The sequence below is a fragment of the Cupressus sempervirens genome, chromosome 7 (genome assembly GCF_028749045.1).
Source record: "Cupressus sempervirens isolate cs-2001-9-10 chromosome 7, ASM2874904v1, whole genome shotgun sequence".
Classification (NCBI taxonomy): domain Eukaryota; kingdom Viridiplantae; phylum Streptophyta; class Pinopsida; order Cupressales; family Cupressaceae; genus Cupressus; species Cupressus sempervirens.
The window spans coordinates 534,013,850-534,032,236 of record NC_143124.1 but is presented as its reverse complement, the minus strand read 5'-3'; positions in this window follow the sequence as shown (position 1 = coordinate 534,032,236).

The following is an 18,387-nucleotide window of genomic DNA, read 5'->3' as shown; positions in this document are numbered from 1 at the left end:
CGAGCGAAGATAATTTTTTTAGAGCACTTTGGGCCTAAAAAATGTTTCTATTGGATTTGGAAGGCCATTTGTAGTCAGGATCATATAAAATTTGTCAATTTTGGAGACAAGGCTTTGGGAGGCAAAAAAAATTTAGTCTAAGGGCTTTTTGTATGGATCATACAGATGCATAGAGCAAAATTTTTTTTTAAAGAATTAAATAAGGCACCACCACCACCACCATGCCACTATTGGGCCACCAATGTGCCACCTATGTGTAGCCCATAGTGGCCACAACTAGTAGTGCCACCACTAGTTCGCTCGACCTGGCCGCCGCCTTCCTTTAGCCTCGGCCCAGTGGCAACACTTCTTCCCGCTGCCTTTGCGTCTACTCTGCTAGCATTTTTCTCCACTAGGCCACTCTACCTAGGTTGCAATGCTAGTCTACATGTCAGTTTCTTCACTTTCTATGTGGAGGTTTTAATGCACAGTCAGCGCCGTACAGATATTAACACATGGCATAGGTGCCACATGGCACTTTGCCACATGGACCCTCCCACATCAGCCGTACCTACCATGTGGAATCCACATGGCCTGCCACATGGCCCCTTTTTTGCTACAATGACTACTAGGCCATCAAATTTAATCATATGATTTGCTGACATCAACATGAAGTCAGCACTGCATCAGCATGCCTCTTGCACCTCTCTAGGGTCATTTTGGACTTGCTTGCAATTTTTTGGCCATAACTTGAGCATACTAAGGTATTTTTCCAATCCAAAAGAAGTTCCAAAAAACTAGTTCTGAGATGAAGACATTGGTGTAGGTATTTTTAGGTTTTGATGTAGTTTTGTTGCCCCTTTTTTTAGTTGAAGTCTAAAGTTCTATTTTTGACTCTGACATGCATATATTTTGTGTCCCATGTTAGTTTTTTGAAAACATTATATTTTTGGAAAGCTAGTTTTGTCACCTTTTTAGAAATGTAGTCTTTTTCCTTAGATTCTAGCCCGTGCTCTTTCTATCATATTTTTGGCATTTTTTCTCCATGGTGGATATCTTGGGCGTTTCAGGTCTAAGGATCATTTTCTTGGCATAGTTTCTTTTGTTTTGGATTGTACTATCTTTTGTATCAATTTTTTTCCTTTTCTAATCATTGCAAACATCATTTGTAAGCATTTTTTTGTATATGCACTGAGATAAAGTGCCACTTTTGCATTTCATGTTCATGAATGTTGTTTTGAGATAGTTGTACTTGCACTCTTTTTATAAAGCACCATGGGGGATAGTTTTTTGCTATTTTAAGCCTTCTTCCTTTTGTTTTCCCATGCAATGTCGATGTGATTGTGTCTTTATAGGTGTTTGTACCTCTTCCTCTCTCATCGTTCTTGATTCTATCTACAAAGGATTTTGGCTCACCTTCTTAGTTGCCTATCACCTCACCCCATCTACATTAAGGGGGGGTTATGATATTGTTCTAATACATCTTTGGTTTGATGGTTTGATAGTGTGAGCTATGTATTCAGTGGTTGATCCTATATACAAGGTGATTATAGTGGCTGGCTACCTATGCATTTCAGGGAGATGGATCATCTACCATATAGACATGCTCAGTTTGTGCCTTCTTCTTCCATGGAGGTTCTTCAAATTAGCAATTTCTTTTTTATGGCATATTTTTTGGCTTCTTCATGCTTTAGTGATGCTCTTCATGATCACTCTTTGTTCCTATTTTAGGGGACATTCCCCTAGTTGGAGGCTTCTTTAGTTCTTCACTAGGTTCTTACCTCTTTTTTGGAGAGGGTTTTTCCTATGTGGTTTTCTCTCTTTCCCCATTTTTAGAGGTTGCATTTCTTGCATTGTACATGGGTACCTTACATGGCCTCATTGCCAGGACCCATTCTACATTTCATCTTAGTTTTGTGAGCTTAAGGCATTCTCCTAAGTTGCACTTAAGGGGGGTGTTAGAATAAATAAATAATTATTTATTATATTTACTTAAGCTTACTTAGGTTAATGTATTTATTTAATATTTAGTAGTTAATAGTTGCAGTGATGAGTTGTTAACAACACAGGAGTTTGTTCCCTTCTAGCATGTTCCACCTTTCTGTAGAAGAGTTCTTAGTTGTCAATCTTATCTTCTACCACTTTTCAACTTGTTCTACAAGCTTCCATGAGGCCTTTTTATTCGGGCTCTCTCATTGTACCTCTCAACACATTTTCATTGTAAATACATTTTCCTATTTTTGTAATATGTTCTCTCTCAAGTCCATTTAGGGTTTTTCTAAGCTCCACCTCTTCCTTCTTGGTTTCCCTTCGACAGGTTATTTGAATGCAGGTGATCTTGGTGAGCTATGGAGTTGGATTTCATCAGCTCCTACACCAACCGTAATAGCATCATGAGACCTCGAAGGTCCTAGCCATCCCCTATTCATAACATCCTAAACTGCTAACTAGATAATCAAAGTTGTCATATGAGGACATCACTACTAAAATGTAATAACATCATAAGAATAGGAAACCTAACATGCTAACTAGTAAAGAAATAGACATTCCAACTAATCAAATCACATCATCTAATCATATGCTAAACATCATATGAACATGAAATCTAACATGCTAAGACGTAAAATAATATATATTCCAACTAATCAAAATCCCATCATCTAATCATATGATAAACATCATAATATAAGAATGTGTCAAATAACTAACATCATCTAAACATGATATCCAAGCATTCTAATGAAAGCATAAATTACAAGAAAATATACTTTAGAACTCAAAGTATCAAGTTAAAATATCTGTTAACGATCGTATTAGGACAATAGATCATTTCTGTACATTAGTCCTCCAATAGTGATATAGGTAGCTACACCTCCCAACTATGTAAAATCCATAAGTCCACTCTCATCATGCTGATGGAGATAATGATACAACCACAAACACACATGAAACAAATATTCATGGCTAACACTCATGCTAGACAATAATGATGACTAAAAGTAATATCATGAGATAATGCAAGTACTACATGTTCTAGTTATACACTCAATGGATAAGTGTGTAGAGACTTGCTTGGAGGGGAAATAACATGGCATCTAGTAGCCCAAGCTAGTGAGGTGTTGATCTCTCTTCCAAATGGAAGGCTAACACACTATGTCCTCGAACTTAATCTGGTGCTCATACATTTTAATTATTTTAAGTTTTATTACCACCTAGTGTTTTATTTAGTTATCACTAATTAAGCCTTCTAACTATCAACCTAGGAAAAGTTAGAAAAATTGTAGTAGAAGCCCCTCCATGAGGCTACCCTACCCTACCCATACTCATCCAATGATGAGCGCCCATAGGCATGCATATTCCTAACCCAACCCCAAAGAGATAACTCAACCACATTACCACTGGGAGTTTGGGCCTCGTAAGTCATCCAATAAATGCACTCGCATGTGCTCTTTAGTGGGCACACCACCATCACAAATATCAAAACACAAGGGTTGGATGAGAGCACAAGAAAAACACACTCAACCAAAACCAAACTTGGGAGAACAGATTCCACACAAATCCAAAGAACAATAATACCGTGCATCATAAACACACTCAACCAGCCTTAATCTGGGAGTATGGATTCTACATGAATCCCAATGATGTAACAAGACCAAAAATCATGAACTCACTCAAGTGGCCTCAATCCGAGAGAATGGATTCTACATGAATCCTAGTGTCCACAAAATAACAACAAGGGTCCAAAAGAAATAATAAAACCAGGTATAAAATCACTCAACTGAATACAATGCAGAGAGTATAGATATGGCACACATCCCAATGTTAAAAAAAGATGCAACAATGATATAATTGGCATCCCAACGGATGATCCAAGTCCATGACCAAAATTATACCAATAAAACCCAAGAAAACTGGATGGCATACAAATCAAGGTAAAAACTCCAAGACTTTAAAACTTTAAAAATAAAACCTATTTGGTGTTAGGGTGCAAAAGCCATGAAAATCCAATAAAATCTAGGTTTGGAGTCCATATGCAAAAATGGATAGTATAATTTGTCAAAATCCCAAACTCTCATCCTGAAAAATGGGAAAATTCTCATACCCACCCAACAGGGTAGAGCTAGCATACATAAATGGAGGAGAACACTAGTTCTTAGCCTCCTAACAAATGACTACCAAAAATAGAAGTAGAAATGAAGCTAAAACAATAAAATGGGAGAGCCCTACCTTGTACCCAAAAGGGGAAAAATGGAAATCTGAACCATAAAATAAAAATCTCATAGAAGTAGCCAAAAATCATGGCAGTCCAAGATCTCTCACAACTAGATCAAACAAGATCGATCTTGTAATGATCCCACACTTGTAGCTCCCACAAAAAATATAACAGTAATTTCTCATGAAGAGGATTTTGGGTTTTACTCTCAAACTTTCTAATTCAAAAGTGAGGAGTGAGGAATAAAATTCCTTTTTAGATACTTATTCACTTTTTGAGTGAATAATCAATCAAGGTAAATAACTAGCTAAACTAGTTAAACCTTGAATCAACCAAAATCAAAATAGGCCATTCCAAGTAATTGGAACTTATCTATGGAAAAGTTGTCAAAAATTAAAATTAATTAAAATAAAGTCCAAAAACCCAAAAACCAAAATCATAGAATCCTTAACAATTTTGTGACAATGTGTACCTCTAAATGCATAGACACATTCACAAGGCTAATCACTTAATGTAAATGAGTATGAATTTAATCAAATTATCAGAAGGGTTAATTTAAACATTTAAATAAGTTATGTTAACGATACAGGGATGACATTTATAAAATATGAATAGGTGAATTACTAATACCATGTGCCTTTGCCATGGACATAAATCTTGCACACTAAACCACAAGATCAAGTGCAATTGCATATAATAATATAGCCATTGTGATAAATACATATTTATACTGAAATAATCTATTTACATTGCTCACTTTTGCATAAAGAATCACAAAGAAAGAATGAAATAAATAACCATAATGTTGATTTCACATCCAAAATAATCAAAGATATGTCCAAATATCAAAAGATTGGATATCATCATAAAACATACTATCATCTCAAAAGAAAGTATCATCATGCAAATATGATCAACTGAAAAACACAATAAACTAACATGGAAAATTCATTTCTAATTATTTAAGTACTTAACAATGGTTGTTTAAACAACATGAAAAGGCACTTAAAACACATAAGTGAACACAAACATATACATGACTAGCCATTAGTACAATAACCTAGTCTAGTGTAGCAAGATAATAATCTATAGTGCAATCTCTACACACATCTCAAAGTAATCATAGAAGAGCATCATGATACCACATTGATCTTGTTAACTACTAGCACAAACCTCCGTGAACCATCTAAAACATCATAATCTCATAATCAACCAAAGTAAAATCATAACAACTGGTATAGTAACAAAAATCCAATCAGCTCAAGGGTGTAGACTACTCATGGTCCCAATTATGGTCCCTTCTCAAGGGGAGATCAACAAGGTTGCATCCATCAAGATGACTTACAAAAATCAAATGGGAGAGGCACTACATAAAACAAGGGTTTCATTTTAACATACGATTTCCATAAACAAGATCGATATAATAGTCACAAAGAAGACAAAGATTCAACAAGAGATCTACAACAATGAATTCTACAAAATTCCTATCTTGATCTAATGAACACTCTATTGGATCCTAATTTAACATTTTTTCAATAGCCAAATAATTAAATCAAAGTGCACCTATGGGTAGCTAACTCCTATGATGAATGCATTTGAATAGAATTTTGGCCAACTATAAGTAAAACTCCTTTCTTTTCTTCTTTAGGATCTACAAGACCTAGGCAAGTAAACCTTAGACTCCATACTGTGACTAGTGTAAAACCATAATTTTGAGTCTATATAAAGCAGATAAAACCCTAAATCCTTCTATACTCATGTAATAACAGAGGTAGGAAATAGGAAATAACATGACCTATGCATTCACAAGATAAGTGAGGGTTAAACCTTTGATCTCTTCAACATAAAAGGGAAAATACTTTGATTAATATGTTGATTTCAGCATAACCAAGATATGAGCAACAAAACATATAGATCCTATAGTTGATCAATGCCTTATCTATTGGAAAATTCCACAAACCATAAACATACATCCTTGGATATCAGTGATATATCTCATATATCAAGACTCCAGATCTATCCTATCACTTTGTGAATTAGACATCTGCATCATGACTGAATCTCATACTCAACCAATCCCTTCATAAAATCTGTAACCCTATGATGATAAATCAAGCATCTACATGACTCCTTGAATCAAAAGAAAAATATACCAAAACATACAACCTAAAACAAGTTACAACTAGGTTTATGCTCTTTGTTCACAAGCCATAGAAGATTACAAATACTGTAAATAGAAGACAAGAATCAAATTGAAGATAAACTCATTGCTGCATTTAATTCATTTCTTTGAAACAAATACATAAAATATGCATGAAAATAACTCATGAAATAACAAAATAGACTAGAACTATCTCTATAACTTCATCACTATTGTTCATATAAGAGAGAAATGTCGAGCATGGTAGTATCATAGCTATGGAAAACTTCTCCAAAAATATGGAACCAACCAACAACTAGAGAAAGAGAAAATATGAGAATAAGAAGACATGAAAAATTCCTAGATCTGGTCTAAAACTATCACTTGTCCACTTGAAAATCTTCCACATGCTATTGCAAAACCTCTCTCTTCTCATTTCTTCAATTGAAATTTTGCCTCTACCATATGATCAAAATATCTTCAAACTAATGGAAAACGCAACTAATTTGGAAGAAGACACAAATTTCACTACAATTCATGCCAAAACACATGCTTAATAGTCTTAGAGGCATAAAAATAAACTTAGGAACAATTTCCCCCAAATTCAGAGCCAAAAAACTTCTCTATTTTTCTTTGAACTAAATTTGAAGCCCCACCATGGAAAACACTTGTTATATTGAGAATACCCCTAATTTTACAAATCTACCCATATCTTTCACCATTGATGACTTGCACATATTTTGATTATAGTTTTGAAAACTTCATCTTCTCCCCTTTTTGTTGATATATGACACTTGATATTTTGGCAAACATCAAGGCCCTTGGTGTGCATTTGAAAATTTTGGCCATTAGCCTTGAATAGAGCATTTTAAATGTTGAAAATATTTAACCATTTTCATAGTTTGAACTTTACATTATATCCCAAGTTTATTTAAAATTTTCATATCCAAGAATGTGCACTTAATTTTTGAAGGATTTTTTTAATATCTTTTAATATTTCAAACTTTGCACTTGACTACAATCCTCATTGGTCAAACCCAATTGACTAATGTGCCATGTGTTATTGCTTGATAGGCTAGATCTACTACCTCATGAACTCATCAACATCCCTTCTCACATGGTGCAATTTCTCTACTTCTCCACCTCTAACCTCTACTTAACATTAACCACTGAGATGTGGAAATAACTACCATCTCCACATCTCCACCTTCAAGCTAACTATGAGCTTAACTGCCGAGAAGTTCCAAATTCCTTTCATCTCCACTTCTATTCCCCTTTCCTTAACTGTGAGACTTAACCAGAGATTTCATGAAGTAGTTAACTAATTTTCATCTCCTTGTCTCCATCATTAACCTTAACTATGTCCATACCATTGCAAAGCTGCAAATTCTAAGCTTTCCTTGGTTTTTGTGCCATGTGGCATGTGCCTATTCACTATCCTATCACCACATCACCTCCTATCACCTACATGTTAGATCAAAATATCTTGTAGTGTTACCACTAGATATCCATCCAAGCTCATCATGCATGAGCCTCATCATAAAATCTCTATGTCTTAAAGACACCTCTAATGTGAGTGTTTTTATATTTTAAACACACATAAATCAATTTCATGATTGGTGTGGGATTAATGATTGTTCTATTTATTTTTAAAACTTCAAAGTAAACCTCAAACATTTGAGATTACTCACCACATACCATCTGAATCTTTCTATTACAAAAAATCAAATGCTAAGTTCCCACACCAAAACCAATCCTCCTCACACTGATAGATAATATGGTTATTAAACTCTTCCTACACATTAGAAAATTTGAGTGAAGTTGTTGACATATGATAGAGGTGAGGTGGATGTTGTGATGTGGAGCCTAATGAGACCCAGAGGTTTATTTGGCACTAGTTTCTCCCCATATTATTTCTATGAGGGTTTGTGGGTAGCACCCCAAGATGGGGTCAGAGGGGTAGCACCCCTATGGGGTCCTAGGGTAGTGCCCCAGGTGTAATGCCCTAGCAGGGGTTTTGGGGGGCAGCACCTCCGAAGCCAAAAATGACCTTATATTGTAAAACGTGTTAGCTGCTATTTTTTATTGGATGACTTATTCTAGAACTAATTTTGTAAGTGGTAAAATCTTGTATAAAAAGTCATAGGGTTAGGGATTTCATAATGTAACAGCGATATTGTAGCTTCTTGCAGTGGTATTGAGCTATAAGGGATTGCAGATTGTAATCATTGGATAATAATAAAATTGGACTTTCTATTGGTGGACATAGCCTAGGGATTGGGTGAACCACATTAAATATTGGTGTCCTATGTTCTCTTTTATGCGATCTACTTTTTCTGGTATTGGTTATATTTGCATGTTATTGTTATTTTTTTTTTGAGGTTAATCCTAACAAGTGGTATTGGAGCCATATGGTCATTGTTGTTTTTAGCCAAAGTTCATCATCTTTTTAGTGATCCTCTATAGGAAGGTCTCATGGTCATGTGGGAGTCTCATAGTTGAGTGAGAGCTATGGAAGAAAAGGGTAAGCTAAAGGTTGAGAATTTTAATGGGTAGAACTTTTAGTTATGAAAGATGCAAATGGAAGGCTATCTTTATCAGAAGGATTTATGGAAGTTAATAGAAATAAAATCTAAGAAATAGGGAACTATGACAAATGAGAACTGGGAGATTTAAGATTAAAAGACACTCGGAAGCATCTGATTATGCTTGGCACCATCAGTGATATTTAATATTACAAAAGTGAAGATGATGGAAGAGTTGATGCAAACCCTAGTGAAACTATATGAAAAGCCCTTCTCTTCAAACAAGGTATTTCTCATGAAGTGTTTATTTAATATGAAGATGATAGAAGGTAGATTTGTTATAGATCATTTAAATGAGTTTAATACTGTTACTAGTTAGCTATCTTTTGTGGGTATCAATTCTGATGAAGAAATAGGGCTCTCTTGATTTTGTGTTCTTTGTCTAAAAGCTAGAATGACTTGGTAATGATTGTGAGTAATTCTATTTTTGGATCTAATACCCTAAAATTTGATGATGTGATTGGTGTTATTCTGAGTGAGGAAATTCATAGGAAAATCTCAAGTGGATCTACATCAGGAAGCACTTTGAATGCACAAAGAAGAGGCAAAATGATTGAGAGAGGAAATAATTATGGAAATCATGGAAATCAAGGGGAATGTCAAAGGGAAAGAAATCTCAATCTAGAGGATTGACAAATTGTTGGTACTATGGTAAACTAGGGCATAAGAAGAAAGGTTGTTGGAATCGAAAGAACAATGAAGGAGATAAGCCAGAAGGGAACAAGGAGGAAAAATTGGTAAATAACAAATTCAAAAAGGATGTTTTTCTTCTTTCTTTAGAAAGTGTTGATGATTCATGGGTTTAAGATTTTGGTGCTTCATTTCATGCTAAACCTCATAAAGATTATTTCATTTATTATGTCTAAGTGGATTTTGGGCTTGTTTATTTGGGCGATAATGAACCCTGTCAGATTGTTGGAAAGGGAAAAGTTAATATTAAAATGCAAAATGGGAATCATTGGCTACTACATGAGGTAAGACATGTTCAAAGTCTGAGTAGGAATTTAATTTTGCCAGGGAAACTTGGTGATGAGGGTTGTGTAGTTACTTTTAATGATAAAAATTGGAAGGTTTCAAAAGGTTCCATTGTAGTAGAAAAAGGTGTGAAAGTAGGCACCTTATATATTTATATAGGTCATATTGTTTCTACTTTGATTGTTGTAGAGAAAAATGAATGTTTAGGAACAATTGCTACAATTGAGTAGGGAGAATAAATAGTTGTTATAGATTTTAATATAGCACTATGGCACAACTGACTTGGGCACATGAGTTAGAAATGTATGAAAGTACTTCATTCAAAGAAATTTTTACCAGGTTTGTAATGTGTTAATATGGATTTTTGTGAAAGTTTTTGTAAGGAAAATAAAAGAGAGTGAGTTTTGTGAAGAGCAAGAAGGAAAAGAGAAGTTTGAGATTAGAGTTTGTGCATACAGATGTATGGGGATCAACTCAAGCATCTTCCCTTGGTGGCTCTCATTATTACATTACATTTATTGATGATGCAACTAGAAAAGTATGAGACAAAAATCTGATGTATTTCAAACTTTTAAGAAATGGAAATGCTTGGTTGAAAATGAGACTAGTAAGAAATTAAAATATCTCAAATTTGATAATGGTGGTGAGTATTGCAGTCATGAATTTTAAGATTATGTCTTCACTAATGATATTTGTAGAAAAAAAATTGTTCCAAGGACTCCATAGGAAAATGGAGTGGCTAAATGCATGAATAAGACTGTAATGGAGTTCACAAGGAGCATGAGGTTGCATGCTGGGTTGCCCCTAAACATGTGGGTGGAGGCTATCAATATTGCCGTATATTTGATTAATAGAGGTCCTTCCACTCCTTTGGGCTATGGTATTCTAGAGGAATCATGGACTGGTAAGAAGGTGAGTTATTATTTTCTTAAAAACTTTGGTTGTGAAGCATTTTCTCATATAGATTCTAAAAATAGAACCAAGCTAGAAGCTAAGTCAAAGAAATGTGTATTTTTTGGATATGGCATTGACTTATTTGGTTATAGGCTTTGGAATTTTGAAAATTGTAAAATTGTAAGAAGTAGGGATGTCATATTCAATGATAAAGTGTTGTACAAAGATCTATTGCAACAATATGAGAAGAAAGAAGATGATTATGTATTGTTAGATGATACTCCAAAAGATGATGTTCTAGCAAATGTGTAACAACTACAATAACAAATACCACACACCTCGATGAATTTTAGATGGTTAAAAAGGCTAAGTAGACTTCCAAAAAGATTTTCTCCTTCTTTTTACTCCATTTTACTAATAGATGCTAGTAAACCTAAATGTTATGATGAATCTTTATAGGTGGATACTAAGATTTAGTAAGGGTCTACAATGGCAGATGAAATGGACTCCTTGCTGAAAAAGTAAGACTTGGGATTTATGCAAGTTTCCTATAGGTAAAAGGGAATTATAGAATAAGTGGGCTTATAGGTTGAAAGAAGAGGATGGAGATAAGAAAAGATTTAAAGCTAGGTTAGTTGTAAAAGGATTTGCACAGAAAAAGGGCATTGATTTTGATGAGATATTCTCTCTTGTTGGTAAAATGACTTCTATCCATACTATTTTAAGTATTGTGGCTACTAAAGATTTGCATTTGGAGAAACTTGATGTTAAAATAGAATTATTTCATGGTGATTTGGATGAAGAGATATATATTTCTCAGCATTAGGGATTTGAGGTCAAAGGTAAGGAGCAGTTAGTATGCAAATTGAAGAAAAGTCTATATGGCTTAAAGCAAGCACATCGACAATGGTATCTAAAATTTAAAAGTTTCACGCATGAGCATGGATATAGTAGGTGTCATTTAGATCATTATGTTTATTTTAAGATGTTGGATGATGATAGCTACATTATTTTATGTTTATATGTTGATGATATGCTTATAGTTGGGTCTAACATGGATCACATTAAGGGGCTAAAATGTTAGTTAGCACATGCATTTTCTATGAAAGATTTGGGGGCAAGAAAAAAAATCCTTGGTATGAAGATTTGTAGAGATAGGAAGAATAGGAAATTAACATTATCTTAGGCTGATTATATTGTAAAGCTGTTGCAACATTTCTCTATTCAGAATGCTAAAGCTATCAACACACCTTTACCTAGTCATTTGAAGTTGACTAACGAGATGTGCCCCAAGATACAAGAAGAGGAGGATAAGATGTTTAAGGTACCTTATTCTTTAGCTATAGAAAGCTTGATATACGCTATGATATGTACTAGGCTAGATATTACACATGCAGTGAGAGTTGTTAGCAGGTATATGAGTCATCCAGGAATTGAGAATTGGAATGCAGTTAAATCGATTCTTAGATATTTGAGAGGAACATCTAGTAAGTTTTTATATTTTGGGGGCTCTACTACTGATTTATAGGGTAGTGTTGACTTAGATTTGGCAGAGGATATTTATACCAGGTAGAGTACTACATGTTATGTATTTATTGTTGGTGGGATAGCAATGAGCTAGGTTTCTCGATTATAGAAGGTTAATGTTTTATCCACTATAGAGACAACCAAGGAGATGATATGGCTTAAGTTCTTGATGGAAGAATTGGGACACCCTTAGAAGGATAATTATTTGTTTATTGACAACCAAAATTTCATTCATCTTGCAAAGAATTCAGTGCTACATTCAAAGACAAAACACATATGGTTACAATACCATTTCATTCAGTCAATTTTGGATGATGGATAGTTAAAGCTAGAGAAGATACATACAAATGATAATCCAATAGATATGTTTACAAAGGTAGTGACAAGGGAGAAGCTAAACTTCTCTTCAACTTTGGTTGGTCTTTTAGACTAAATAAAATAAAAGAATAACAGAGTCTAGGATGTATTAGTATTCTAGTGAGAGCTATAAGTTTAGCAGTGCTATGATCAGTCTACAGGTGGGAGGTTATTGTTGTGGAGTCTGATCAGTCTCCAAGTGGAATATTGTTGTGATGTGGAGCATAATCAGACTTAGAGATTTATTAGATATGCATTTTTCTCCCCATATTATTTCAATGAGGTCAAGGGGTAGTGCCCCAGGGGTACTCCTTGTCTTAGTACAGGGCAAAGACAAGGGGCAACACCCCCATATGGGTTTTCAAGGGCAGTGCCCCTGAATGGTGTAGGAGCACCTAAAGTACATGAACATGAGAAAGTTAAGATTCCTTATTTGATATATTTAAATCTATTTGAGTCATTTATATTTTATTTGGGTCAAGTTGTAAAGGCTATGAAGCCATTTTGTCAAAAATGTAAAAGTTGCATAAAAAATTGTAAAATACAACATTGAGAAAGTTGCTAACAATACAAAAATGATGTAAAAAGGTATATGATTAGTCTTAAGGGTAGTTAGGAAGGTTTCTAAATATAAAATGGATATAAATACCATTGTATCATTGAACCAAATCAATTTGGAGAAGAGGAAATACTTTGATACATTTTTGGTGCATTCCATTATTTTTATTTTTATTGGTATTTTACTTTTACTATTGTATTCAGGCCTTTCAAGGCCATGTATAGCTTATAAATTATGTAATATACTAATGGATAGATAGTATGATAAATTATTCTTCTCATGCTTTTAGTTTGGTTCAATTTTATGAAGAAATGAATAAGTTATGAGAATTTTGGTAAAAGTGGGTATTTGCAGATTTGAGATTCCCTGAATATAGTCATGTTACAGCATGTGGTATAGACACATTTGGGAGACTAAATACTCTAATAGTATTAATTTTAAATATAATTGAACTATCCTTCATTTACAATTTGTTTGAATTATTTTCGTTTAGATTTGTGAAAGTTATGAAGATTTGAGTGAAAACTAGTTTTTAAATGCCTTCAATGGTATTGTAGACAAAGATTTGATCTTATACAATGATTTATGAATGGAAAAAATAAATTTCTTATAGATTTGGAAACTAGAATCATGAATGGATACTATGGAATTGGTTTGGTGTTATTTGAATTTGTTTTGTGAAATATATTTGATGCCCTAGACAAGATTACTATTTTTACTTCTGGTTTATGACAGAGAAAATGGGTCTTTATACAAAGACCATAACTTGTAACTCATATATTCAATGGGTATCATATTTGAATATGTTTTATTATTCCTAATTTTAAACAATTTTTCAAAAGGGTTTGGCAAGAAAAGTTCATGAATGAAAGTTATAAATAATGTAATCACACATAGAAATCTGATTGTGTGAATGTAGATGTTGTCTTTATTGGTATATAATGTCAGGGTTCTTTGTTGAAATCTTTGAGATGTTATTGGTTCCTTAAGGGTGTACCAGACTATTATGAATCCCTTAATTTGAACTAAGATTCCCTGAAGGTAAATACAGAGGGCTTTGCATCAAATTGATATCAAAGCTTGAAGATCTTGAGTGTGTGGGTAGAGCACCGAGGGAGGCAATCCACACCAGGACCTTAGAGATTTGGCATTTGTTTTGTTGATGAGTTTTGGCTACAGGGTTCTTATCTATCAAATCTATAGTAATAATGTGTGTGTGTGGAAGATCTAAGAAGGGGTCTTAATATTTTCTCCATCAAGATAAATATGGGTAGAAGGTGTAAAGAGAGAAACCACTAAGAGAGAGTGGTAGTGCATCTTCCAGGGTCTTGGATGGGTAAGATGGAAATAGGTTGGTAGATGTGTAGTAGCAAGAGGAATGGTGGATTTATGGAACCATTGTATGAAAACCATTAATGCTCCACTAATAGGAGTATTTAAGAATGTGATTTTGAGAGCAGTCCTATGTCCTTAAAAAAAATATGATGGTGATAAAGGAATGAAAAGGAAAAGGCAAATGAAGGTAAAGATGAAGATTTTTTGCAGGTTATTGGTTTCATTTTTCCAAGAGACTTGGAAACTTTTCAAAGTTGGGAGTATGGTGCAGGAGCACCTAAAGTACAAGAACATGAGAAAGTTAAGATTCCTTATTTGATATATTATGAGTCATTTATATTGTATTTGGGTCAAGTTGTAAAGACTATGAAGCCATTTTGTCAAAAATGTAAAAGTTGCATAAAAAGTTGTAAAATACAACATTGAAAAATTTGCTAACAATACAAAAATGATGTAAAAAGGTATATGGTTGGTCTTGGTGGTATTTAGGAAGTTTTATAATTATAAAATGGATATAAATACCATTTTATGGTTGAAATAAATCAATTTGGAGAAGAGGAAATACTTTGATACATTTTTGGTGCATTCTATTGTTGTTGTTCTAATTGGTGTTTTACTTGTAGTGTTGTTTCTAGGATTTGTACGGAAATTTATAGCCTAGAAACCATGTAATATAGTAATGGATAGATAATATGATAAATAATTCTTCTCATTCTTTTGGTTTGGTTCAATTTTATAAAGAAATGAATAAGTTATGAGCATTTTGGTGAAAGTGGGTATTTGCAGATTTGAGATTCTCTGAATATAGTCATGTTATAGGGTGTGGTATGGAAATTTTTGGGAGACTCAAGACCTCTAATAGTATTAATTTGAAATATATGTGAACTATCCTTCATTTCCAATTGGTTTGAATTATTTTCATTTAGATTTGTGAAAGTTATGAAGATTTGAGTGAAAACTGATTTTTAAATGCCTTCAATGGTATTGCAGACAAAGATTTGATCTTATGGAATGATTTATGAATGGAAAAAATAAATTTCTTATAGATTTGGAAATTATACTCACAAATGGATACTTTGGAATTGTTTTGGTGTTATTTTAATTTATTTTGTGAAATATATTCAATGCCCTAGATAGGGTTACTATTTTTACTTCTGGTTTATGACAGAGAAAATGGATCTTGATACAAAGACCATAACTTGTAATTGGCTCATTTGATGGATATAATATTTTAATATTTTATATTATTCCTAATTTTGAACAATTTATCCAAATGTTTTGGCAAGAAAAGTTCAAGAATGAAATTTATAAATAATATAATCATACATAGAAATCTGATTGTGTGAATGTAGATGTTGTCTTTATTGGTGTATAATGTCAGGGTTCTTTGTTGAAATCTTTGAGATGTTCTTGGTTCCTTGAGGGTGTACCAGCCTATTTTGAATCCTTTGAGTTGAACTAAGATTCCTTGAAGGTAAATATAGAGGGCTTTGCATCACTGAAGCCAAAAATGACCTTATATTGTAAAAGGCATCGACTACTATTTTTCTATTGGACAAATTATTCTAGCCATAATTTTTTAAGTAGTAAAAAGCTTGTATGAAAAGGCTTAGGATTATAAATTTCATAATGTAATGGTGATATTGTAGCTTCTTGTAGTAGTATTTAGCTATAAAAGATTATGGGATTGTAATCACTAGATAATAATAATTTAGACTTGCTATTGGTGGATGTAGCGTAGGGATTGGGTGAACCATGTTAAATCTTCGTGTCTTGTGTTCTCTTTTATGTGATCTACTTTTATTCTAGTATTGGTTATATTTGTATGTAACTATATTATATCCAAGGTTAATCCTAATAGTGGATTAGTTTCTTTATTCACATGTGCCACTATTGCTAGTTTGAAAGAAATCCTAATTTCAATGACACCCAAACACATCCATGATTACTTCCTTGTGCATTTGTGAGTAGATTGGAGAAGATCTTTAAACATGAAGACATATAGTCCTAGATAGTCACATTTATAGTGAAATCACCATACTGAAAATGCCATCTACTCACACTAGAAAAAACACCCTTGACTACCTCAGGGTTCATCTAAGTTAAAACTAATCTGTGACCCTTCTCCATCATCACAGTGTTCCTTCTCTATTTACTCTACATTAAAATTGTATGGCACTATCTCACTCTCCTGTAACACTCATAGGTTGGTTTTTTGGATTTGTTGAGGGTGATAACCACAAGCATACATGCAACATTTTAAACAATAATTATTCTGTAATCACCATGCCAAGCAATGAGAATCCATTTCAGATTTTTAGATCATCTAATGAACAATCCCTCCAATTTCACAAGCTATTTTAGATAGAAAAATGGTTAAAGACAACCTTTGAACCCCTTTAAAATAGTGTCAAGCAAGAGGGACTGAGGATAATTCTTTCCTAACTGGGCCTTTGAGATATACATTTCATATGCCTAAAACATGTATACATAGGCTTGAAGAGAACCATGCACATCCTCGTAGGAATAAAACATGTGACATCAATGTCTAACCATTTAACCATCGCTCTAAAATGTTTGGGTAATGCATCAAATGGATTGGGTACTGAAAAATCCATTAGTCTCCATTATTTTCTCATCCAAAACTCTAATGCGTTGCCAATCTCATCTCATATTTACTTTTTCTCAATAAATAGTATTCTCACAGAAAATTTTGATATATACTTTATGTTAGAAATAGGGATTACTAAGAGGGGGGGTGAATCATTAATCTACAAACTTTAGTCACCAACTAGATATTATTCTTACTTTAAACCATGCATAAAAAAGAAATAAACTAATGTTGAAGAGTAATAGTAACAATGCACAAAGATAATTCATAACACCATATTTTGTTAAGTAGGAAAAACATGGCCAAGGGAAAACCCCAGTGGGGATGATACCCACTAGATAATATACTAATATATAAGTTCCTTGTTAGAGGATGGACCCTATTAGGATTCAATGAGAAAATTCAATATAAGGAGTCCCTATTAGGATATTTTCAATCCCTATTAAGAGATTCCAACCCTGTTAGGAATTGTGGTATAGTAAATGCAAGATGAGCCCACTTCCCAAACATGCACTTCCAATTACAAGAAGAGCTCACTACCCAAAAAAGTAATTAGAATTATAGAATATAGGTACTATTTCTTCTTCCTTAACTAATCTTTGATCTTTATCTTGATCTAGGATCACAAAATAGCTCATATAAAACTTTGTATATACCACTTTTACAAAAGTTCTCATATAATCACAATTACAAGATAACACTTTCAATCACAATCACAATCACACTCACACTCACACTCAAACTCATACTTCTCATCACAAAATTTCCTTTGCATAAATACCATGCCTAGGTTAGCTAAGGCCACAGTCCACTTTTTCAACTTAGAGTAAACATCTAGGATGTTGGCCCTAATTAGACAAGTAATTATCTTGTAAACAAAACAATCCTTTCTTTCAATTCTGCTATTTTGTTTCACTTAAAACATGATTATCTCTATTTTGTACAGTGTGTACTAACTTCCAAAGTTATAAACATCATCACCAACATGTATACTACCTCCATCTAACTTTTCTAGTCATAATATGATGTTAGCATTAAGTTATAAACAAAACAATACACTACTGTAAACCAAATTCTATACTTAGACAATTTTCTAATTACCAAACACTAAGTATCTCTATTTTTGAGGTTTCTTGTGAGCATGTACATCATGTTTTTCCATAAATGATAATAATTACATATCTCTTTTATCCATTTTTCAATAATATCCCC